Source organism: Schistocerca piceifrons, chromosome 8 (assembly GCF_021461385.2).
Source record: "Schistocerca piceifrons isolate TAMUIC-IGC-003096 chromosome 8, iqSchPice1.1, whole genome shotgun sequence".
Classification (NCBI taxonomy): domain Eukaryota; kingdom Metazoa; phylum Arthropoda; class Insecta; order Orthoptera; family Acrididae; genus Schistocerca; species Schistocerca piceifrons.
In genome coordinates, this window is record NC_060145.1 from 435,642,103 (window position 1) to 435,669,591 (window position 27,489).

The 27,489-nt window shown below is 41.7% G+C and overlaps 1 protein-coding gene across 1 annotated transcript in view; it reads right to left on the minus strand.

Annotated features, from left to right (window-relative positions):
• Nucleotides 1–23,725, minus strand: part of LOC124711975 (fatty acyl-CoA reductase wat-like) — a 174,180-nt gene extending 150,455 nt beyond the window's left edge. The window contains exon 1 of the mRNA XM_047242258.1: nucleotides 23,625–23,725. The gene's annotated coding sequence lies outside the window, so the exon portion shown is untranslated. The remainder of the gene's footprint in view (nucleotides 1–23,624) is intronic.
• Between the last annotated feature and the right edge of the window lie 3,764 nt (nucleotides 23,726–27,489).

The window sequence follows — 27,489 nt, forward strand, 5'->3', positions numbered from 1 at the left end:
GCCTAGCCAGAGACGCCAGTGATCTTCATTTTGCTGCAAGCAGAGGGTCCTCAATGATCCCTCATGTCACATTAGGTCCAAATTTCGTCGCTTGATAATGTTCGGTGACCCACTGCTGCTCGCACATTGCGTCGATCTTGCCTTGCAGTAGTACTTTCCAGACGTGCAGAACGTGGTCTAAAGGTGTGGAAATGTTCCACAGAGCACCGTTGAAAGCAGTGACACGTCACCAACACATAGTGCTCAGCGTGTGCGGTAGTCCGATGATACGCCCGCCCAGCTTCCCACAGGCCCACAATACGACACCATTCAAACGGACGAAGCTGTTCAACTCGTGTACGTACTCGTCGGTGTGGCCCGCTTGTTCCTTAGAAGGAATCATGCAAACACTGTTCACCTCTGAACTCAGCACAGTTACTACCAGTGGTGTCAAAACAGAAGGTGCACAAACATGCCCCCTGACCGCCATCTGATCGTGGATGACCATGACAAATGAATCACTAGCAATACAGGCCTACAGTAGGGACGCATCCCCGGCGAGACTGAACACAGTCCTTGAGTATGTAGCATTTTTTGGTACTGTATATAGTTAAACGTGTGAATGGAAAGAAAATGATTGGTTATCAATAACAGTGTCTCGAGATTTAACAAGTGGGCGAGTTGAAGATAGTTAACAATTTGGGATCTTACTTCAACTGAACGAATTATTTCTGACTAGAAGTAATCCAAGAAACTGTTAATGCTTGAAGATTATATAACAGCCTGAAATCACTAGTAAAATCAAAGGTAATCTCAACAAAAGTAACCCATCTGTAAAATAATCAGACGTTTGAGGCCTATACGCGAGATTTCGATTCTTCAAAGAGTGGGAATTTGGGTTACTGCTTATATAATAGCTTAGCTGGCAGGTGGAATAGTGGATAAATACTTGTCTGCCTATTTTTTTTAAAATTCTGTTGGTCCTATTTCACTTAGTACGGGAGTGGTTCTTTATACAAGACATATCTTCGTAGCCAAGGTCCCAAACACAGGTACGTGTGTACTCCCTATCAACTCACAGGTAACTGGTTAGAATCCTGATGACGGAGCAAATTTTCACCTCGAGTATTTGGTCGCAGAGGGAAAGTAGTGGTGATGGCGCGAAATTATTGATCGCCAGACATTGCGCCAGTGCCCTACATTAAATTCGAAACTCCTCTGCAGCGTCATGAACTGACGGTATGTGATGCTGTTCACGGGGATTCGTTCGTTAGTTTCCGCTGGCTCGATGACTGATTTCGGAGGCAGGCTCTGCCCTCTTTTACGGAAGTCATGCTGAATATTGAATGTTGATACTGAATAATCTTTCGTGATTACGCGATCGCCGTGATATTGGTAGAATGCGATACACTATTCCTGTACAGGCAACTCTGCGGATTCCCCGGACTAGTTACAAAACTGGCATCAACGGTACCGTAAATTATGACGGCTGTTCGTGACTCCACATTAGTGAAAGTTGATTATCTCTGTTCCCAAGGACCCTGTATGTGGACTGTATCATATACATACAGGGTGTCTCTCAAGTTACTATTCGCTTCCATGAAAACGCTAATTGGTTTTTCTCTTCTCTGCAGATTCTGGTACATTCGTGCTAGTTGTTTTACACTGAAGAATGGGTTGCTATTGTGTGTGCACGGGTACGCGGACTGCCACATGAAGACACAAACGAGCCCCATCAAGGGTGCATATTCGTCTGCTTGTGAATGAGTGTAAGAGTACCGGCAGTGTGTGTGATGAGGCGCGTTGTGGACGACCACGCATATCCGCAGAAACAGTGGAGCAGGTTCGAATTTCCAGTCATAGGCGTCCGAAGGTATCATCTCGATCCATCAATAGGGAACTGAATGTCCCTCGTAATACAGTGTGGAAAATCCTACGTTTAACTCAACGAAAACATCTTTATCAAGTTCACGTTCTGCATAATCTTGAGAACGAGGATTTTGCCTGTCGTCGGGCTATGTTTTGTCCTCCTGGAATCTGCAGGGGACGAGAATTGACTGGACAACATTTTATTCTCCGATGAAGCCACATACCATGTTTGTGGGAAAGTGCACAGACACAAAGCCGGATATGTGCATACGAAGACCCACATGAGCTATAGGAGTGGGAACGCGATGCACCGAGGTCAATGTTTGATTGGGTGTAACAAAATCAAAAGTGTGTGCCCAATTTTTCTGTGCCAAAAGGTCAGTAACAGGTAACAGCTACCTCGTCAATTAGAACTGTTCCTCGAACTGCAGCTTCAGGATGATGGCATACGGTATGTGGTTGTGTTTCAGCAAGAGGATGCGCCTCCACGATTACCTGAACAGAAACATTCAGGTGAGGTGGATAAGCATAGCGTCACCTCGGTTGTGGGTTTCCCATTCACCGGACCTTACTTCCTTAGACTTCTTTGCATGGGGGTACATCAAGTACAAAATGTACACTAACAACGTTAATGGTCTGCCTGATCCACGTACTCCTGTCAGGGAAGTATCAGGCCACATTACGATCGAAATGTTAAGGTCTACATTTCGTTCCGCTATTGAGACATGGAGCATGTGTTTTGACCTAGGTTGCGGTCATGTAGATGGGTAGTAGAATATGTTTTAAACTTCACAATAAAATTGATTTTTCAATCACTGTCTTTCTTCATTGAAATGGATAGCCTATATATAATGGACAGATCTGAGATACGAATTGCAGCAACGGCTAATTATGCGTGGAGAATTGGTTTATCAATGATTTAAGGATTCATTAATAGTTTCATTTGACGTTATCAATAAACTTCAACCTGCTTACAGATTATTCTGGGTTTTATCCATGGATTGGCTCCCGCGCATTTTATTCGCTTAATCCAAATGCACAAAACGATCTCTAGTAAAGCATACGTATAGTAAGGGAGGACCAATAGAAAGGTTCACATATTGGGTATAGTACATTCCTTTGACTTCTGTCTACGAGACTAACTAGTAGGTTATTTCATTCAGGAAAATGTCTCGTATGTGAAAATATATTGCTAAAGTGGCATGAGAACCTGCAGCAGATTAGATCACGTGTCTGTGAGATAGTGTGACTCTTTGTAGACCGAGGAGTTTACGCATGAACTGAAGTATTAACAGCAAACATTAAGAATTTATCTGAGTTTAAATGACGTACTTAACAACCACATTACGCTTATTTCAAAAATCGGATGATGTGGTATTGAAGTTTGCACTATTAATAATTACGGAATAGGCGTAAATCCAAATAAATGTTTCAGATATAGGTAAGATTAATTAAATGATTAAGAACTGAAACTCTATTAATTTTACGTGTATGACTGTGGTGCTTTGATGGATACAAATTACATTTACACAGAAGTCATATTGACTTTTTGGCATATAATGTACGCTAAAATTATTTTCCTAACACAAAAAATGTGAACTTTTAGTTATTAGTAAATAACTTTGTGGTTACGTTTCTTCAGCATCTGACAGAAAGAATCATAAAACTCCACTGCTTTGAAAAGTTGTTAACTTTAATAACCAGACACAATTATGTGCGGAATTTTCTATGTGACATTACCCTTCCCCCACCACCTCTCACCTATCCCTTCCCTCACTCCCTCCACTCCTCCTCCACAGCCTCCCCACCCCTGGAAATGGAGCGAAACTCGCTCAGTCTATCTTGAGTTGTTACTATCAATATGGTAATCTTTTAATCAATTCCACTCTGTTTATTGATTTATGTATTTAAACGATTAGAAATGCAGCCGCCAGAGAACATTCCACCCCTCCAAGAAGAAAATAGCTGGGAATTCAAATTTATTGGCGGGAATATCAGATTTTGTGTGTTCACGTTGAGATTCAGAGACCAACTTACATAGTTCACAGCACTACCACCAGAAGGTGCTGTTGGCCATCCCCACTCCCCACCCCTCTCTTCTTCTCAACTTGTGAGGGAGCTTCAGTCTGTGCTGAGATGCTGGGTAGGATGGACATAAGTTTATTTTATATGATATTTTCAATGGACGAGATGTCTGTGTAGAACAAGGGAAAGTTTAACAGCTATATTACCTGTAATCATGCAGCTGAGGGCTGTACCCATAGCTCCCTGCACAAAGACTGGAAAGGAAAGGCAACGGATGAGCTTAAGAAGAAGAATACATTTTAACAAATAATGGTGATGCAGTAGGATGGGTTGAAGTAGCATTTCACAACCCACAGAGGCTACTGCTTGTTTTGGAACTGTCTTCCATTTCTGAAATGTCCTGTCAACATGTCTAAGAGACCAATGTCTCCACCAACTCTGACCGAATGAGGAAGTTCACAAAACTACTGCCAGAGGTCTCTTCAAACAGGTCTTGCCCCCCTCCACCAGGACCTGAGAATTGGTAGTGTCCAATAGGAGTGAGCAGTGCAGCAACATCATATCCAGTCACATGATCACTATGTCACATACAAAGGGCAGATGTGGGAGCTCGCCAGTCTCAGTCAGTCTCTGGAAGAAGAAGAACCATGAAGCGTCACTAGCAGCAGTCGTGATCATGCAGCACACTATAGCAGCAGCATGGGAAGAACCATACAAGTCATACGTATATAGCTTCACTGCAATTTCATGTTTTTCCTGTGTTCAGCTATAGTTTATTCGTTTTTGTGGATGATTATTGCTTATTCTTCTTCCAGTAGTGAACTCCGACATGTCCAGACCATCGGCAGCAATGACCATCAGCTTGCCAGGGCCTGCAGTGACCTCCAACACGTCAGGACAAGCATCAGCATCGGCACCATGGGATTCTGTTGTGCACATGGTCAGAATGCTGGAGCTGGATAATGATGTCTGTACCGCTCAGTGATGAATACACCCAGCCTGTCCCTGACTCACAAAAGTGTGCAAGTGGTCTCCCCACATGGTACAGGTCAGTACTGGCTGCCAACATGAGAGTCATCTCAGAAGATTTCAACACTGCTGCAAAAAGAACGAGGTGTTGGCATTGTAGATGCGAAGCTAGCAGTTGCCTCTAGCACTCTAATGCTTTTCACTTCAACAAACAATTTAACGTTTACAGGTCCAAAACGTTTAAATATCGGTATACTAGCAGCTGTAGAAGACAATGACTGATATGTGTTGTCCGAAATGGAAAATGTATCTAAAATGTTAAAGTGCAGTTTACTGAGTATGAGTGTGATGAAATGAAACCTGTTGAAGTCCGTATCAATCAGCAGATGACCACCGAGTATTATGCAACTCGTACCCCACCAGACATTAATTGTTGTGCTCTAACTCCCTCAATTACAACACTGTATGATGACTCAGCACTCCCTGTGAAATCAGGGAACACAATCAATTATCTGCGATACTCCACTGTTGCAAACATGCTCTGTCTAGGGATGATATTTTCCTGTGTGTCAGAAAGACTCAACAGGTGGCTGCATTGTGTTCAAAGTGTGTAAAAAGACATAATAGACTTTCTCTGAGTGGATACTGTGCATGCTGATGATTTACACCTGTGTATCAATACAGTAGCAAAGAAACTAATGGACAACCAATAACTTTCAGAGAAATTCAAGCTGAATTCCATGCATATAAGAACGTGTTGTTTGGTAAATTCTGTACAGGAGTGATGGTGAAGAAAGAACCTGTTCATTTCTCAGATTTACTGCATCCTATGTACAATTTTTTAATGAAATATGTATGTAATGTGTATATATACATAGGTAAAAAATCACAAGTCTGGTGCATCATTTCTTACTTCATAATCAACTCAGTATAATGTAGTCATGGTAGCTCAGTTAGTATGATGATTACACTGCAGTGGCTACCCATATAATAATGATAATAATAATAATAATAATAACAATAATTATAATTATTATTATTATTATTCTTGTTATTACAAGTGTTAATTTCTTTGTAAAAGGCCATTGTACGCCATGATCTAATGTAGGTGGTATCATGGAAGGGTGGGTGAAGCATCAGGACTTTGCTGTAAGTGATTGGTCCTGTGATGATGTGGAAGAAGACCAGAAGAAAAAGAAGAAGAATGGGATACTCCTTCCTTATAACATAAGAGCTATAATTCTGGGTCCATCCAAGTGTGACAAGACAAATATTCTCAAATCACTATTAACACACCTGAATGGAGTCCACATTGAGCATGTGTGTGTAGTTTCAATAACACTGATTCAACTGACGTTCCAGCTACTGCAAAAGATATTGCAGGCTGTAGATGGTGTAACATTATGACATTCAGCCAAAGTGATCAAACCTCCACCAGAAAAAGTAAAGTCAGACATAGTGTTCGTATTTGATAACGTCACCATGGAAAGCCAAGATCAAATTCTACTATATTTCTGTTTTGGTCACTATATGGGTATTGACGCATTTTATTTGAGTCAGACATAATCCAGAATCGTGAAACAGATGGTGTGGGTTAATGCATATCGCATCATAGCTTTCAAACAAGGCAATTTGAATCTAAAACACATTTATCAGGTTGGAACTGACATGTCATTCAATGATTTTGTAATTATATGTGCAGACTGCTGGAATAACACAAAATACGGATTTCTTGTTATTAATAAATCAAGAAAACTGAATGATGGTAGATAGAGATGAAAAATCCATAAGTTTCTTTGGATGTAACTATGAAAACGGTGATTAGTATGTTATTACACACCATACCATGGACAAGTTTATATGTATGTCCGGCAGACAGCCCAAGACGGTAGGTGTACATAGACAGAGTATGTATTTGTACATGGATGGACTCTTCTGAGACTGATCAACGAATTAGGCGCTAGGGTTAAGGAACTAGAGACATCATTCTGAGGAAGAAAGTAGACGACTTAACTATGAAAGTTAATGGAACTGGAAACGAAGTACATTATGTAACTGTAAAGGTTGGGTGAAATGTATATATGGTGCAGCCTGCCGAGCAGTCCACTTAGTATATAGCAAGATGTCAGCTAAGCACAAGATCAGCTAAGCACAAGGCTGTTCCGGGGAAGTTAAGTTTGCTAAAGTTAGGATATTTGAGTCGAGAGCAGATACTGTGAGAAATGTTTCAAACATCTATTGAATCTGTAGGTGAACTCTCAGTGAAAATACACAACAATGACGATTAACAGTCACAGTCACGCTAGGAAAGACAAAACATTCAGTGTCAGTGATGAAAAACCGTACACGACGGGCACACAGCCTATAGGTTTAAACTCAAAAAACAGTACAGATAGGGAGTAGGGAATTTCAAAGAACATCAGGTCTACTGAACCTCGTTTTCCTAAAACCCTCAAGAACAGCAACATTTTTGCCCAAAGATCTGCAGATGTATGGTGAAATACTACAATTGATTAGTGTACATGGAAAGCAGGAAACCAACACGATGTGAAATACAGAGAAGCTATAAAGCCATTATTATTAGATGGTCGGTATATCAGTGGTGATGGTATTGACATTCAGTGTAAAAGATGAAAGACTCATAACAGATCGACTAGGACTGCTCATGACATCAGCTAGTGCGGACAGTACCACTCATTCGACTGAGGTTATCTCAATAATTATCTCAATTCAGAAAAGAGAGAATGGTACAATCGAATGACTATAGAGACAGTAGTTGAAGAACTGCACAAACCAGAACGCAAAACATACTTTTGTAGACATGTCATGATTAAAGGTTTGGATGACTTATGGAAGTCTGATCTTGTAGATATGAAAGAATATTCACATAAAAATAATGGATTCAAATATTTTTAGTGCATACTGATAAATACTCCAAATTTTCCTGTACATTACCTGCTGAAAGAAAAATGGAGAGAAATGTTGCATTTTTTTACAGATAGGGAGTAATCTATGTCATGATAACCACCAAACCAGTCATGATACAGAGTTTTGCAATGCGTATCTCAAGACCATGATGCAGCGGTGTGGAATACATTACTACTCAACATTAACCCCCCTGAAAGAGAATATTGTGGGATGTCTGAACAGAACAATAAAAGGTCAAATGTGAATGCATTTTAACGTTCGTGACTCATAAAAATGGACAGATCTCGTACCAGAAATAATTGTTCAGTATAATAGAACCAAACACAGCACAATAAAAAAGAGACCAACCAATGTTCGTGACAATGGACTCTTGGATATAGTGTACTATCGCATTAAAATGCTTGATCCACGTAAACAGAAACTTAATGCGGATGATTTGGTACATATCTCAAAACACAAGACAGCATTTGAGAAGTCATAATTCCTAAACCACTCAAGTGAGATATTCGCAGTTTCGAAAGTGCAGAGAACAATACCAAGAAATTACATCTTAATAGATAACAGTGGCACTGAAATTTCAGGTTGCTTTTACGCTGTGGTAATGCAGAAGAGCTCAGAACCACACGTGTTTCTCATAGAGCACATCGTAAAAGGTGGAGGGAATAAAGCACTAGTCAAATGACTTGGTTTTTGTGTAACACAATACATCTGGATTGATGCTGACGATTTGTTATGTAATGGGGTGCAAAGAGCACAACCAGCACAGTAGCATAACACGCGTGACAGAAGATCCATTATCGACAAACTTCCTATCAAATTGCACATTCCGGGAAATAATTACTGCGGACCTGGTACAAAGCTTCAAAAATGTTTGCCTCATGGCAATAAGGGGATCCACTTTCTTGACGAGGAGTGTTCGTAACACGACATTGCATACGCAAAACATAAATATTTTAGCTGCTAAAATCAAGGCAATACGTGTGAGAAGGGATGTTGGTGTAGGACAGCGAATTGCAGCATTTATAGTTGATAAACCACGTCTGGTAAAGTTATGTTCGATTTGGGTGTGAATTTCAAGTGAGTTATGAATGCAGCACATTGTGCGCTGAAGAAAAAGATTATGCTGTATAAGAAGAAGAGATGCTTAAAACCTGTTTCCTGACAGCAATGTATGAAGCTAAAAATGGCCTGAAACACTTAGATTCTCCTGATACCCAAGACATTAAGTATAATTATCCCCATATTCATGCTTGCCCTTGCTGGTCTCTCAGCGGGAGTGGGGGCGGGACGGCTAGGACCCCACTGATTGGCGTATGTTGAGAAAAATACAAATAATGTCTACTATTTCGACTTATTTGGAGCAGCCAGAAGAGTTACAACGATACTTCTCCGACAGAAGACGTGTCTTGTACAATTTTAATCACTACCAATACTTTAATACCTATTTAGGCAGATTGACCATACACGCAATGTAGGCGTAACATAAACTCTTTAAAATGCATTTCTCTGCTTCTCCCTCAGATCTGAACGATTTAGAAAATGCTGAATTGTTCGCTGACGCGAGCAAGAGATTTACTGCGCGTCTTCTTCTTTTGCTTGTGCCTTTGTCCAGCATTTTCGCAGGTTCGGCATGTTTATCGTCGGATTTGGCAGGGCTAATTTAAGGAGTGGCCGGATGCCCTTCCTGTCGCCCCCTCATTGGATGAGATGATGATGATGAGTACAGCACAACACCCAGTCCCTGAGAGGAGAAAATCTCCGACGCAGCCGGGAATCGAACCCAGGCCCCTTTGCCCGGCATTTCGTCGTGCTGGCCACTCAGCTATCGGGGCGGACAAGAGATTTATTGCTCGTATATCTTTAAAATTGATTATGGTTCATGTGGTGAATTGTAATGAATGTTCTGGTATGGAGTGCAACGATTAACAACTCATACATTCAAGGAGCTCAAGAGAAGAACGAGATCACCATCAATAAAGTAAAATGGAAAATGCCACACATCACGGTGAGCAGCATTTGAAATTTTTAAAAGTTCTGAATGCCGGTGTATTTCTATCAATATCTTTCTGTTCATGTGAGTTTTTCGAGTACCCAGGGCTACCGACTGCAAGCAGACGAATGCGGTCCATTAAAACCACCAGCCAACTGGAGACGCCCGGGTTCATCATACTTAGCAAACCTTTTCACCAAATTTTATAAATGCAAATTAAATAATGCCAGAATCTAACTTAACTCCGAATTCTACCTCTATAGTAATTTACACCTGCATTGGGATGTAAACGTGTACAGTCTAGCATATGACATGTATGCAAAGTCCTGTGTTTCATACTATGAAGAAGAAGGAGAAAATTTGGAAATTTGTGGTAAGGTCTTATCTAACCAAACTGCTGAGGTTATCGGTCCCTAATCTTACTCACCGCCGCGGCGGATTAGCCGAGCGGTCTGAGGTGCTGCAGTCATTGACTGTGCGGCTGGTCCCGGAGGAGGCTCGAGTCCTCCCTCGGGCATGGGTGTGTGTGTGTTTGTCAGGTTAAGTAGTGTGTAAGCTTAGGGACTGGTGGCCTTAGCACTTAAGTCCCGTAAGATTTCACACACATTTGAATATTTTTCTTACGCAGTACTTAGTGTAACTTAAAGTAACTTACGCTAAGGACAACACACACGACCATGCCCGAGGGAGGGCTCGAACCACCGACGGGGGGAGCCGCGCGGACCGTGGCAAGGCGCCTGAGACCCCACAGCTACCCCGCGCGGTGAAGAGGTAGGATGTCTATTCAGTCCACAGAAATTCAAGGAGCTGGTGCCAGTTATCGTAATAGACCGCTGAAACCAGAATAATAAAATTAAATCTGGAGATGTAGATGTAGAAGTTGAATTTTAAGCGTCAGGAAATTTCCCAGAACACAATGCAACATTGATCTAGTTTTCCAGGCCCACGTGATTAGCTCCTGCCCACTCATCGGTTCATTATGCAATGGTACCTCAAGGTGTGAACATCACTGCAGATGCTCAGGGTTCCAGTACCGTTCACATTTAAAGATGTCGCACTCCTAGCAGACACTTATGCAGGTATGCTAGAGGCATTCTCAGCAGACATTGCTTCACCTAGACCTTCCAAGGATGTGCAGCGTGCTAAAACATGGAGGAGCGCAAAGTGGTTAACACATTTCTGGCATGGAATTTACTGGGATAGTCCTGGCATACACTATAAAAATACGGTGCCGTCGCTTCGATTATTCGACCACATGGATACCATGATCTACGTGAAGAGGAAGGAGAAGATCGCATGGATGCCTCGAATATTCAAGTTTGCTGCCATTCAAGACCCGTAAATCTGTGGGTGTCGTGCTCTTCATCGACAAAAGACAAAGAAGATGGGTAAAAATAGTGTTGTGTCTGATAATGAAAATGTAAAATTACTTTTAAGTTGGAAGAGAAACAAATGAATTTTACCTTAAAATATGTGTGTTCCCTGTTTCTTTTCTTTTTTTTTTTTTTATTCATTTCATTCGAATCCATGTAGTTTACTCCAGATACTGTGGCAGTGATTTTCCTCAAGCACTGGCCATACTATTTTAGACAGGTTCGCTACATATCTTTGGAAACACACATGGTCTCGGGCTATCTGTGCGCATAACCCAGTGTGGGCAATATGACAGGCAAAGTCCCATGCGAACATTTCTTGTACTTTGTTTTTCTCTGTCGTACACGCACCTCCCTCACGCTTCAAACTAATACGTTATGCGTTTTGTACAACCTTTAAATACGTCTGTGAGCACAGCTATTTGTGAAATAACAACAAAGATATATGGTAACGAATTTATTTTTATTCATATATATATATATATATATATATATATATATATATATATATATATATATATAATGTGAAGTAATTTACAGAGTTCTTTTGGTTTACATCATAACTCCCTGAAATCCTCTAGAGATACATTTTTGGTTCAGGCCATAGATTCCGATTGGCGCTGTTTGAAATAGTTTGAAACACATCACCGATTAAAAGTGGTACTGGTAGACATATTTTGGTTCACTTCACAGATAAAAAGGGATATAACCAATAAAAAGGTACTTTTGTCTTACATTAATACTAAAGGAATTCCACCAAAACAGATGGAATAATTTACAGTGGATGGATTTACACGTCCACCCTAAACAGACGAAGTAATTTACAGTGAAATGGATGGATCTATGTACATCTACACTTAAAAACTAATCGGACTAAACGGCTAGCAGTGGGCGAAACTTAAAAACTATTTGTATTTACATGATGCATATTGTGTGCAGATATATTTGTATATGTGCACAGTACACACGATGTGTATAAATAAATATTTAGGTGACAAGCAAAAGAGATAGTAAAATATTTATTTTCATGCTTTCTACATTTGTTAACCTTTTTTTCTTTTTCACAGCCCACACATACTGTGTGCTTAAATAAATAATAAATAAATATTTATACCTCACATGACACGCACACATACACATACATACACACACACACACACACACACACACACACACACACAAACACACACACACACACACACACACGCGCGCGCGCGCGCGCGCGCACACACACATACATGGATTCTCTCTCTCTCTGTCATTCATTCTCTCCCTCTCATTCTGAGTCCCCCACCCTGTCCCCCACACCTTCTCTCGCTACAAGCGAATAGCGTGAGTATAGGAGAGTTTCAGTTCCGTCATTACAAATGACCCTTTTATCAATAGGCGACAGGCCGACTTTACACTGCAGCACAGTTTACATCTCGTGTCCTCTCTGTCCAATGCTAATTTGCAGTACCATGTGCCGAGGCTGTGATAGAAGGGGCTCTCGATGCCATACGACGCACACCCTTAGCCCGTCTCTCGGCGACATCTTCCAATGTGGGATACGCATACATTTTTACCGCAGACCTACAAACACCACAATCGGCAGTTCATTCATCTCGTCCTTCATCAGCCCGATAAACTCTTTATTCTGTGTAACAATACCATAAGGATTATCGAGCGTGTATGAGGATGGGTCGAATTCATTACCGTGGAACCTCATTACTTCATATGGACTGTAGTTCTTCACCCAGCATATGAAGCTATCTGTATTCATATAAAGTAATTTAGGATCTGTGAAATGAGTTTTTGCAAACCCACAATGAAAGCGGTATATGCGGAGTTTGGATAGGTCTAATTTGCACATCCCCACATAAATAGGTTTTGTAAACTCTACTGCAGTCTACGCTATCTACACGGCAACAAAGTACTCATTGAATATGGTGGCGCACTTAAAAGTTGGTGTGGCGATGCATTTTCTTACGCCATAACGTCCGGCTAATTAGGCTCTAATTAAAATTTCACGCCGTTCCCTCAAATTCTCCATTGTTTCGCCGAAAATTGAATTATTCATTAATTTGTAAGAATCTTTCTCAAAGTCACACGTCGCGGAAGCTCTCTGTCTAAATTCAAATCAATACACTCCTTCACTCAAGGGGGGGGGGGGGGATGCTTGAAAGCCCGGCTGATCCTAACAATGTCCATACCCAAGAGCTGAGACACGACTGGAGATTACAATAATGAATAATGTATCTCCTCCTATCCCCCAGCGTTGTAATCAATTTTGGGGTGGAGCCTCCTCACAGAAGTAGCAGCTCTGGGCACAGTGGCAAATCGGCGTGCGCATTGTGCAAACTAATAGGATATCTGAGTTCTGACTCTACAACATACCCTATATCAGAATCAGCCACCATACCCTCCTTGATTTTTCCACCTACTTCCGTGCGTTCGTCTTTGGGCACCCTTCAAAAATGGTTCAAATATCTCTGAGCACTATGGGACTTAACTTCTGAGGTCATCACTCCCCTACAACTTTGAACTACTTAAACCTAACTAACCTAACGACATCACACACAGCCATGCTCGAGGCAGGATTCGAACCTGAGACCGTAGCAGTCGCGCGGTTCCGGACTGATGCGCCTAGAACCGCTCGGCTACCGGGGCCGGCTTGGGCACCCTTGGCTCTCTCCAATCCGCAGTGTCTGTTTTATGGCGCGCCCGTATAAGTTATTTGCATCAAAATAGATGATGTAACTCGAATCGAAGAATGAGTTGATCGGTCATCCATCTGTGACTTATTTACCTTGGCGTATCTGTGGACACATTGGTAAAGTGCCCCATGGATCCCTCCCTCAAACGAAAGAAGCATTTCAGGATCAGTCAATACTTCGATGCTGCGCTCCATTTATCTTGAACATAGCGTCCCAAGACAACTCATGCACCGTGTAATAAAAGGCGGAGTCCAGAGAATATGTGGTGATGCATAGTCTCTGGAATATGTCAAAAATGTCCGCAAGCTAAAGCACGCCTGTGTCCATGTAAGGCCGCGCACACTCTCCTGAAGTGGAGATGTTGAATTCCCGCCAGACATTCACGGCATGCTCATACCCTGCATCCGTTATGGCATCGCCTGTAAGGTTGCTGGAGAACATAGTTATGTTGGGTAGCCTGGTTTCGTTGAGTTTCTCCATACTATCTACATACTCATATGGGAAAACCCCCTTCCTAGTCACAAGTTAAAACTTTTCCTCGTCGGGAAAGGCAGCTCGAGTGATGTGCATATTCTCCCGAGGTAGAGTTTCATTGAGTCTCTGAAGTGGTGCCTGCAAAAAAAGTAGAGGGTCAGGGAAGCTGGGTTTAATTCTCAGCGTCATTCATTTGGAGAATGAAATATATATTTCTCGACGCTCTCAGGTAGGACACTGACCTAATTTTTCTCATTGCCGAAATCAGCCAAGTGCTCAACAAGAAAGTGAGCATCATACTCGGGTAGCTGCCTTGGTAACTGGTACCTTAAATTGCACGTACTATGAGCTGCTCCATGGATCTTCCCCGTAAGATGACGGTGGACCCTACGAGGAATTTCCGCTTCCTCTCTAACGGGGGCTCACAAACATGACAATCAACCGCGTTATGGTACAGATCTTCACTCTCCTTTGATTTGGTGGTGGGAATGTTGTCGCTGTCGAGCTTATCACCCTCCTATGAAAGTCTTTCAAGGTGAGTGAGATCGCAGTATTTCCCTGACATAAAATTTGTGATGTTTAAGACTAGAATCACAGGAGGACACAGTTTGGTACGCTGTCGCATATGGTACGCGTTTTTCTGTACAGATAATGTTTGAGGCCGTAGGATCACCTTCACAGGGGGTCACAGGAGCGAGGAGGCGTTCAAAGTCAGAGTACAACACAAACGGCCATCGCTCCTCATAATGAGCATTTTTAAACTTAACAATTTTTTTTCTCAAAAGGTATGATATCACGTACCAGGTCCTTGTATGTGCATTCTACTAGATGTTTCCCTGATAACTTGTCTGAGGAAACGGAACTGAGGCAAATATGCTCTTTACCTATATGTTTACTCACCTGGGAGCTGAGATGGTTAGACATGCTTTTATAAAAACATAATGATAGTTGCCTTTCTCCTTATTTCTCTCATCTGAGAAGAAGAGCATGTCTACGTGCATGTTACGGTCACTTGCAAATTTTGAGAAATGGGAGGGGACCGACGACTAGATGCTTGTTCTGCACATCTGAGTTGCAGTTCTCCTGCCCATAAACATGAAACGATATTCTGGTATTCTGAGCCTCAAATTTATGTATGTCCTGCATCTTGATAGGGAACTCGATACCGTCAAAGTTATAACAGTTACGAAAGTGAGCACTTACGCCATATTGAGATGTGTGCAGCGGATGATCCTTCTGATTGTAATTTCACTCGCAAGTCAGGATTGAGCATGCAAAACAAGCCTGATCGGTTTTATTTTCAACATTAATATCTGCCTTCTTATGAGCTGTGGACCCTCTGTTTACTAGATCACAGAGATGTGAATGAATGTCTAGGTGCAGTATTCGGCTAAGTGCTTTAGCTGGCACTCTAACGTCAATCTCGGAAGTATAGTTCCCCTAGGTGGTTTCACGTGACTACTCCACGGTTGATGTGCTCCATGCTATAACGCAATCCATCCTCCGCCCCTCCCCCCAAAGATAGTGAAGACTTCAAGGCCAGAGGCAGTTTTGGGGGGTGCGACAGTTCGATACACAGCACTGCCCTGCATTTGATGGAAGGATACCACGGATCATTAATAACTTTGAGGAGCTCCGTTTCCACGACACGAAGGCACGCGCTTAGAAATCCGACAGGGTCGTGCTACTCTCCTGCCGGGTCTTCGAGCCTAGTGAACAAGATTCGCTCCACAAATGCGACTACAATCACCGAGTGTCCTAACCACGATATGATGTTACTAGTCTGATGACATTCTCTAAAGGGACGGGAGAGGGAGCTACCGCTAGCTACAGGATCGTTGCTATTGCTAACCAAATGATGGCTACATCCACCCCATTAGCGAAGGTGGCTGAGATTGGGTATTGAGGGGATGGTTTTCGATACTGATGCTGCAGCTGTTCTTGCGCGCCTGCGAGCCCATTGCCCTTCCGATGTCCTATCCAGGGTGCTGCAGCAGCACCGATAGCAGGTTAAGCAGCAGCCTCAGCTGCGGCAGCCGCGCTTTGGGGCCCTTGGTTTGGCCCACCCTGATGCCCTAGCCACAGCGACCTGCTGCATCGCTGTAGAAGAGAGAGATAATAATGAAAATTAATTACAATGTTCAACAGAGAAGAAGAAGAAGAATACAGGTTTTATGTATGACGATCACATCGTTATAAGCGAAGTGAGTAATTACCTTTTCCACTTTGGGTCCATGGAATTAGCATTTGATCCACGTAATCAGGAATGTCCTACACCCACTCAGGTAAGTCATCCTCCTCTAAAAGACTCACCAAGTTTCAGAGCCAGCCAATCAGAGGGCTTCATTTTGGATGAGTACCAAATTCAGAAGAGCAATTGATGTAAAGTTCGTGAAATTCCTTGCCCCGTTGTATGATGGCTTGATCCTTGACGTCGCAAGGGCTGGCGATCTGAATTCCAACCGGGGTTCATTCGATAGCAGTCAGCGTGCAGTGAATGGATCGCCACGTGGCCTCCGATCCATTCTTAAAGCACACGCGAACGGCAGCGGGGTGCAGTGATCGTTATTACTGATACATTGGGTATTTTTTCCGAATACGTTGTGGTGGTAATTACACACGCAGGTTTCTCCACTGTAGGATAGTGCTACGAATTCCAGTGTCTATTGAGACAAAGTATTTCCTGTGACACATCTGAAACGTTTGAAAGCGTGTCATTAGCAAAGCAAATTACACCTCTCCTAGTGCAGTGTTTTGTAGGTAACGCTTACATGCATTTAACGATGTTTTTGTTTGGTGTAGAAGTGGTTGATAGCTCATTTACGATATGTCAGAATCTCTTTAGTTGATTTACTCGATGTATTTTTGAGTGTAGGAGTGTCTTTAGATGTATTTCGACTTGTAGCTGAAGTAGAGGTACTTATCTCGACTTGTAGAGGTATTTATTTCGACTTGTAGGTGAAAGGGCGGTCTATGAACAGTTTGAGTCCGCTTGCTACTTGTCTTATGTGGTACCGTGATTTTCTTTTTTTTTCCTTTTCTTTTTCTCTTTGTTAGCACAAGTTGCGTGACATCGACAATTTCAAGGTGTAATGTAGTCTTTAGACATAAGTAAATAAATTTTTTGAAATCCATCTCTGCAATCTGGTTGAATAAACAATATCCCAACACTGCCTTATCTCCGGCAAATTGTTTAAACAGTATCCCAAAGCCTGAAATTGTTTAATGAAATGTGACTGACGACATGTTACCCCACTGTTGTGAGATTCACCCAGTCCAACACATACCGAGTGATTTTTCACTCCATTTTTTTGGGAGGGGTGGGATATCCTCTGGAGAGGGCATTCCTAAATATTTAAATAAATAAACGGAGTGAAATTGTTTAAGTAAATACTACATTGACCCTCCCAGTCTGACACCTCAACTCAGACTGACCGAGTTTCCCGCCATTTCCAGCGTTGGGGGGTGGGGGTGGAAGATGGCTAGAGGGGAAAGGTGAGAGAGGAAGAGATGGGCGAGGGAGGGGACCCATGTGCCGACTGGGAAAAAACTCATAGTGTCACCAGGGGGTCGAGATAATAATTGATCAGTTAATTATTTTGCACAATTAAAATATCAATTTGTGGCCGGACTAAGTGGGCAGCTGAGAAAGGCTCCAAATCTCGGGTGCCTCGAGATTTAGAGGCCCTCAGAGCCAGACTATTTTAATCAAATTCCACACAAAGTCAAAATACATTCATTAACTAAGAGGCACTTTAGAGTTAGAGGCTCCACACTTATGCAAAATACTAAAATAGGTATCTTCTACTTACCTATTATAAGGTCATAGCAGTTCTCAAAGGATGTGCTCAGAATTTTTACAATTTTCTTGTAAAACTTTGCATCGATCTTAAGAACTGTAGAACGACAAGTAGTTGCCTACTAGACGTAGTTATTCTCCGTAAAAAGTTTTTTGATATCTATACTATTTACACATTTGCACTAAAACTATAGTTTACAAATACGAGTATAAGTTAATGATAGATCGAGAATTGGAGAAAAACATTTTACAACGTCTTTTAGATGTTACACTAATTCTAGCCCAGCAGAGCCTTGCTTCTGTGGTCAACGCGAAGACGTTTCATCGGAAAACAGAGGAAGTCTCTCAGAATTTCTGCAATTGATGGCGCAAGATGATCCATTATTAAAAGAGCATTGTTTAGAGCTTGAAGATTCCACAGGTGGAGTACACTCTTATTTTACAACAGGGATACAGAATGAATTTATTTTTGTTTTGGGAGAACGTGTTAACCGAAATTTACTGTAGATCAACAAAGGCTAAATATTACGAAATAATGTTTGACAACACTCCCGCTGAACCAGAGCTGACAAAATGAGCCGAATAATTACGAGTAAGTGCGTCCATACAGAAGATAACATTGCGGAAGTTGTAGAATTCTTCTTTGGTATGTTGGATATCGTGGGAGACTGCAGAGAATATGTCAAAATATATTCAACTGCAGCTGGAAAAAAAATGGCTTGAATATTGAATAGTATAGACCTCAAGATTATGACAATGCCACGTCAGTGTCAGGTAAGAATGAATGAGTACAATGAAAATTTCGAAAAGTTTGTGTAAATGCTACTTTCAATCCCAGTGCTAGCCACTCCATAAATATTCATGGTATTCACGAGTTGTCATTAGTTCCGTCTAGCGTTATCTGGTTTGGAACTCCAGACAAGTTACATTGATTCTTCTCGTCTTCTATATATAAATGGGAATTACTTGTAGAAAAAAAACCGGATTGAAACGATTTTCTGGTACTCAGTTAAAGTTATAATAAAAAACATGGAAACGGGTGTGAACACTTTGGGAGATATGCAAGATCCATCCAAGACGAGCCTTGACACTACATCTGCAGCAAGCCTCTACAGGATGGGGCAAATATAAAAGTGGCCCAGATAACAGTTCCAGGGTAAGGAGAAACACAACAGAGGAAAGGAATTACAAAACTAACCTGGCTGTAGTAGATGTTGAAAGTGACCACCATCCATCGCTTAGCACTTTTATGCCCTGGTCAGCAAGTCGCTGAAGGCAGATCGTAGTTTGACTGCTCCAATCTCATCCGAAATGGTTTGCTGCAGTTCTAGGAGACTATGAGGGTTGTTGTGATACACCTTAGATTTGATGGCTCCCACACAAAGTAATCGCACAACAACGGATCGGGTGACCTGGGAGGTCAGCTCGGGCCGCAACCAAACTTACCTTTGCTAACAACCCTGTCAGGTGTGAAGATTGTGTAAATGTGCTCCAAGTTTCGGCCGGCTCTATGCCCAGTTGCTCCATACCGTTGGAAGTGACTGTAGGTTTCTTCCTCCTCCGTTAATGCTGCCACAAACGGTTTAAAAATGGTAGCAATGTAACGCGTCAAAGTCAGCATATGATGAAAGAAGATGGGACTTATAATGCGACCGGCATACATGCACACGAAACCCAAAACTTTTGATCACGTAATGGTGTTTTGTGGAGGTTATGGGGGTTCTCCGCTACCCAGATTGATCATATAGGTTCACATAACCGCTCAGGTGAAACCAGGCTTCATCATACATAAAGAACAGATCCAAGCCATTCATTATTTTCTCAGTTAACAACAACTCACAAAACTGAAGGCCCTGGTTTTAATGAATGAACAACAGACGCTCGATAGGGATGCATGTGCTGGTCCAGGTGAAGCCTTCGTCTACATGATCGGCGTGATATGTTGGTCTCTTGTGACAGGCATCGGATTGATTTGGTAGGTCTCTGAAACATATTCTGGTGAACTGCAGCATATATTTTGGTGTGCTGGGCACGTTTCGGCAGGATTTTTGACCTGTTCAAAACAGATCCTGACTGACGCCATTTTCGGATTAAGCGTTGAATGGCACTCTTTGCTGGCACTCTGACGCCATTAAGCTTCTCAGAAAACATCTGATCACACCTTTTCCTCGACTTTGTTGTCACGTAACTTTCCACAGTGAACACCAGCTGCTCCACTGTGAATGTCATCGTCGCCTTTGCACTGCTCCACTCACACTGACAGCAGTCCGCACTACGCTCTGTGGCAGCGTGGATCACGTGGCAGCCGTACATGTGGTGTGCGGGCCACGGGATGTGGTAAGAAACATACATTCACGTCCGACATTATCCTCTCGTCCGGGCCATTTCTATTTGCCCCTCCCTGTATATTTGATTTTACCTCTGTGACCTGTATCAACTTCTGGCACACGACACTGGAATAAGTAAATTTAGCCCAACGATAAATGCCTTTATATAAAGGATTCGCCAAATTAAAAACCATGGATGTGAATTTGCTGACGGAGTGAAATAAAGTAATAGCGAATGCTGTTACTTTTGGCACAAAAAATTGCAGTGGTGTGGACGAGAAAGGAGAAGCGTAAATAAAAAAGTGCAGGGCAAACTAGCTCATAACGTTGGAGTATCAGTTCAAGAATAAGTGCGACGATCCATGTTTGAATGCACAGATCGAATTATACAAGAATTGCCACGACGATGCACGGTCATGTAGGAAATCAACTCAGTTTTCCAAATTGTTGAAAAAAAACTTATGCTTGAAGATTCCAATAACGCTCTGGCTATAGTATTGCAGAACATGGTAGAAATTAAACATGCGTTTGATAAGGGGCAGATGCTACAAGAAGTGAAAAGGTGTGTCAGGCGTCTATGTGCTACCGATATGAGTATGGATGATACCGCTAAATGCTCAAGTCAACAAATCTTTCAGTTTATAATTAAATGGGAATTTAGCGAATTCACTTGTTATTCAGTATTCCTTAATCATATTTGTCTCAATCTCATCAAGCGAGATAAGTTTTTCTGAACAGAAACTAATAATAAATTGCATTGAAGAGTCAAAGAAACTGGTACACCTGCCTAATATCGTGTAGGGCACCCGCTAGCACGCAGAAGTGCCGCAACGCGACGTGGCATAGACTGATGTCTGAAGTAGTGCTGGAGGGAATGGACACCATGAATCCTGGAGGGCTGTTCATAAGCCCGTAAGAGTATAAGGAAGAGGAGATCTCTTATGAACAGCACGTTACAAGGCATCCCAGATATACCCATTAACGTTCTTACCTGGGGAGTTTGGGGCCAGCCAAAGTGTTTACACTCAGAAGAGTGTTCCTGGAGCCACTCTGTACCAATTATTAACTTGTGGGGGATCGCATTGTCCTGCTGGAACTGCCCAAGTGCGTAGGCATACACAATGGACATGAATGGTTGTAAGTAATCAGACAGGATGCTTACATATGTGTCACCTGTCAGAGTCGTATCTAGACGAATCAGGGGTCACATATCGCCTCAACTGCACATACCCCACGCCATGAGAAAGTCTCCACCAACTTGAATAGTCTCCTACTGACATGCAGGGTTCATGGATTCATGAGGTTGTCTCTATACCGGTACACGTCAATCAGCTCGATACAGTTTGAAACGAGACTCGTCCAACCAGGCAACATGTTTCCAGTCATCAACAGTCTAATGTCGGTGATGACTGGCCCAGACGAGGCGTAAAGCTTTGTGTCGAGCAGTCATGAAGGGTACACGAGTGGACCTTCGGCTCCGAAAGCCCATATCGATGATGTTTCGTTGAATGGTACGCACGCTGACACTTGTTGATGGCCCAGCACTGAAATCTGCAGCAATTTGCGGAGGAGTTGCACTTCTGTCACGTTGAACGGTTCTCTCCAGTAGTCGTTGGTTCGGTTCTTGCAGGGTCCTTTTCCGGCTGCAGCGATATCGGAGGTTTGATGCTTCACCGCATTATTTAAGTTGACGGTACACTCGTGAAATGGTCGTACGAGAAATTCTCCACCTTGTCGCTACCTCGGAGATGCAGAGTCCCATCGCTCTATAACACCACGTACAAACTCACTTAAATCCTGACAACTTGCCATTGTAGCTGCAGTAACCGATCTAACAACTGTGCCGGACCCTTGTCTTATATAGGTGTTGCCGACCGCAGCGCCGTATTCTCCCTGTTTACCTATCCCTGCATTTGAATACACATGCCTATACCAGTTGCTTTGGCTCTTCAGTGTATCTTACCTCTACGATTACTTAAAAACGACTAGTTTATTTGTCCACTTTATCAACTGAAAGAAAAGTTCCAAATGAAATAGATTTCAATGACGTTATTGGGAATTTCATTAAAATAAAGGCATGAAGAAATATACTCTAATGATCTCAATAACAACTACTGTCTCGTACCAAGATTAGGAAACTAACTGATATTATACCTGTACAAGTTTTGTTTCCAGACATATAAAATACTAGTTTTTTTAGTCTATTCGTTAATATTTCTTTGCACTGGGGCTGATCTGTGCTAAATATTGTTTCGTGTTCTAAGCTTCTCACCTATATCAGCCATTACAGCTATATTATTCACTTTTTACGTTACATGCGCCCTAAATACATCAGTTTCTAACCAGGCCAGGAGTCTTGTTTAGTTTCGCCGCCGCGAGCCTCCGACGGGCTTAGTCCGCCGCTACTTCCAGCAATGATCAGACTCTCCATGTTGAGATGAAAATGACAACAAGCAAAAAGTGAAACTGAGTGTTCGAGTACGACTCATGGACAGTGCTGCCAAACTCCTTCATTTCCGGGAGGTGTATTTCTGAAGTGAAAGGGACGTGTGGAAAATCATTGTACATAGTTAAAAAGACATGACTTGGCAAAGAACACCATTCACAATCTTCGTAACGAAAATATGGTTGACTATTAGTGTCAAGACACTCTCAGGATCTTATGAGTGGTGGGCTCCATGTGGTTCCCAAGTTGTGCAGCGACCGTAAACCATAAAATTACCAAATATGCAGCAACTAGTGGCAAAAATCATGTTTTATTTATTCACCTTTGCAAATCGATTTCAATTGATTGACAGCCATCATCGGTGCTTGCAGCCAATATGTGCTATGAGTAGTAATACTGTATTACATATTGGTTGCAAGCACCGAAAGTGAACAAATAAAACATGATTTTGCCACTGATTGCTGCACATTTGGTAACTCTCAGAAACGTTTTGCCTACTTGCTAGAAGATGTGACATGTCAGCAAAGATTACAGGTATCGTTCAAGCATGATTATGCACCAGCGCATTTTCATGCCAATGTGCATAAACAATGGTTGACGACGTTTCAAGACTAATGGATTTATCGGTGGGCGCCCCAAACGTGTAAATTCCCTACACTTTTGGTTATGGGGGCATTTGCAGAAATGGGGGCACGTCATCCCATTTCTGCTGAACGGAACTACAGATGAGCGGAAAAATTTTGACATACCTAACTGCCACACGGCTGTAAACCGATGCCAGAGTGTAGGCGACACCTGTGAAGAATCTGTCGTAACTTCCTCGCTATCGTGGCCTCTTGCTCCATGTACGTTACGCCAGACTGTGCGTGAGAGCTAGTGGATGCGTAAGCTACTGTATGCTAACTACGACAACATTTCGCCATTTCAATTTACATAATTTTGGTATGCGGACTATATTCTCACGTTCGTGCTTAGCAATTTCGCCCTATTGACTGCATAATCACGGTCATTTAAATTACAGATTTGGTCACTACTGAATGTTTTCCTTTTGCTGATACGTTCAACAACCACAATGTATTTCGGAATGTATCATACAAATCTGTCAGTTCTTTCTGCAAGTGATTCTTAAGTGTATCGACCAACGGACACTGTTTACTGTTTACATAAACCCTAAATTCTGCCTTACATCGCTGTTGAAGGCGTTTAGCCCACGACAGTCTCTTCAGAAACGGTGTTTTGTTCACATCTCAAATTGACAGGATATGCACAGAAAAGCTAATCTATGCCAGAGTATGCTGCGGACAAGTTTATGCTGCAGTCTCGCTTATATCACTGATAGAGCCCGTGAGTGTTGAAACTTGCGGCTATGTCTTACCATTGCTTTTAACCTGCAGGATCGCTGCGTGTTGCGATTCGTGTCCGGCGAGAAAATTCAGCTGGCGTGTGTTTCGAGCAGAGAACAGTAGCCTACTGTCTTCTGATAATTGTGCTGCAGTCCCATACAAACGAGTTTGTTAGGGGCGCGAAATTAAAGGTGAATAAAGACAGACAGAACTGAAATCTTCGTTAAAGAATCCAAACTTTGTTGCTGACGTTGTTAGTGTTTCAGTCTACAGCAGAACAACTTTTGAAAATATTCCTGACAGTGCAATTAGTGACACATATGCGGTAACAACAAATGTTAACGAGGTATGTCCACATAGACCCGCTTTATGTTGCTGATATGTCCACATTCCGGTTTCAAATAGGCTAAATGTAGACGTCATTGTAAAGAGCCCTTTCGAGAATCCAAAGAATGAAACAGTTGTTTAACAACTTAATCAATTTCTATTGGTAGAAATTGTCCACAATGGCTCCCCTTTGTTACTAACAGTATTGCAGCTTTCTGTGATAAATGTGGTGGATATGACAGTGGAATCTTTTTGATAACGCAAATGATGAAGTTCTGTTAGTGGGTAGTGTCCCCATATTCCACATCTTCCTTAGCGAGGAACCACTCATTACTTCTGTTGGTTGCTTCTTTGGAATGTGTTTTAGTTGCAGTTCTGCCTGAGGTTTTTATTTTTTTTTATTTGTAGTTGCTCATATTGCCTTCGTTCAGGCTGGTCCAAACACACAAGGCAGTCTTCGGTCTTTTGTAGTCCTTCATATCAACCAGCAGCACTGCTTCAGATTTCGTGTTGATGCTCCTTACTCTCAAGATTACATACCGCCGACTCTTTTCCAATGCATTTGGCCCTTCCGAAATCACCCATATGCTACCTAGCTTTCTTACGTGGAAGTCGGAAAAACCTTTCTTACTCGAATTATAAAAACTAAATTATAAGTGGAATACCATTTTATTAGTAGCAGTAGCGAATATTAGACTTACATTTTCTCTAATGTTATGATGTACTGCCAGAGGAGAGCAACAGCTGCAGCAAAATTGCCAGCAATACTAATGAGTTATATCTGCTAGTAGTTGTTTCGTAGTTATACATATGTTACTGATAAGTCATCAATTGCCGAGAGTTTTGACAACTTCTAACAAGAAAAATACCTTATCAGCAAGTTAATACGATTTACAGTCTCCAAACATATCATATTTCAACGATTTTAGAAATCAGGGCAAGTAGAGCGTTGCAAAATGCGTAGTCAGCGAGATCAGAAATGTGTGTTAGTTCTGTTGGTCGATTTCGGATTGACTATGCTGGGAGGCAGCCCAACAGCTAATACAAAGAGTATGAATCGGCATGAAATTTATGTACATTGTACACTGACATTGTGTGAAGGTGTACAGTGTTAGGCAGTATCATATGATTAACCCTCCGTTGCTCGCGCGGATGACACTCGTCATCCACATGACTTTCCCGCTCAATTTTGTTTGACAGGGCTGGACTGAGTTCTCGCTATTTTCAGTACCTTTCTGTCAACTCTCCAGCTGTTACCTCCAATCATTGTTATCTTTCAGTTACGAAAGATACACTGCTTATGAAACATTATTATAATCTGGAGGACACCAGTCATCCGCGCGAGCTCTGCTGCCACAATCTGAAACAAAGTATGTATTACTTTATTGCTTTCCTAGATTCAATCGATCTTTCATGTGCGTAAATTTAGACGTATGGAAACTGATTGCAGTTACCTTCCATGTTACCTAGTATTCTCTTTGTTTTTAAATTGTGGAAGAAATGTTAATGGCAGAAAACTTCGGACAGAGTTTAGTAGAGATCTTAATGTATGGCTGGAATGGTTCAATGAGCTGAGTGGCGAAGATGTTCACAGTGATGGCGCTGACTCCGAGCCTGAGGATTCTGTTCATGAAAGCGGTCGTGATTCAGGAACAGAACAAGAAGTGTCAGAAAATGATGAATATGAATCACAGGAAGAAGTAACTCAAGAGGATGCATTTTTTAGGGAAATGTGGAATAACTAAATAGAGGAAAAATAAATATGCTACCAGTGTTAGAAGCAGAACTTGTAATTTTATTACGCATTTGCCTGGACCAAAAAATTAAGCTCATGTAAAAAAGACAGAAATAGAAATTCTGAATTCGTTCTTGGATGAAAACATAATAAGCATTATCGCAACATGCAGTAATGAATACATCAATTAAGTTCGTGATAACTTCTCTAGAGAAAGGTACGCTAAAGAAACAGATGCGATAGAGATCAGAGCTTTCATAGGTTTGTTGTATCTATGTGGGACTTTGAGATGTTCTACGAAGAGTTTATAGAAATTGTGGGATAACTTAAAGAGAAACGGACTTGAATCATGTTATATATGCATAAGTGAAAACCGATTCAGGTTTCTGTTGAGATATCTGAGGTTTGGTAATATCCGTGATAGAGGTGTTCGCAGAGAGATTGACAAGTTGGCTGCTATCAGAGAGGTACTTGAACTATTCACGAAAAATTTTAATAAACATTTTTGGAACAGCGATCAAAAAAAAATTTTTTTTAATTTTTCTTTTTACAATTCAGTCTTTATCGCACCACGTATGCTACAAGAACATAGGTGACCGGTTTCGGTCATATCACATGACCATCATCAGACCTGTAATTTAATTTAGAACGTAATAGGAACCTTATTAGATTGACATTAAAATATGAAAAAATGCTTATAAGGATAAAGTACAATAACACGAACAATTGCCAAAAATATTTTTCACCTACTGAATATCTTACTGTTGACAAACAGCTTTTGGCACTTAGAGGAAACTGCCAGTTTAGGCAATATATTCCTAGCAAACCATCAAAGTATTGGTTAAAAGTGTTTGCTTTGGTTGATGTAAAAACAGCTTACACTTTGACTTTAGAGCCGCACGTCGGTAAGCAACAAGAGGGACCATGTAATGCCAGTAATTCAGCTGAAGATGTCGTTCTTCGAATGGTCAAACTGTTTCAGACGTTATATTATATTATACTGTGTACAAATATTAGGTTTATTATACTTAGATTTAACAAAAAATGAAAGAACCAGTCATAAAGACCGTTTAAAGTGTGAAAATGGGCTGCTTGCTTTGTGGATGACACCAGTCATCCGGGCGAGTGACGATGACACGAATTTTTGCACGAGTAACGGAGGGTTAATTGGTCGCTATTTATTACCGATGTGGGGGGAGGGGTATCACA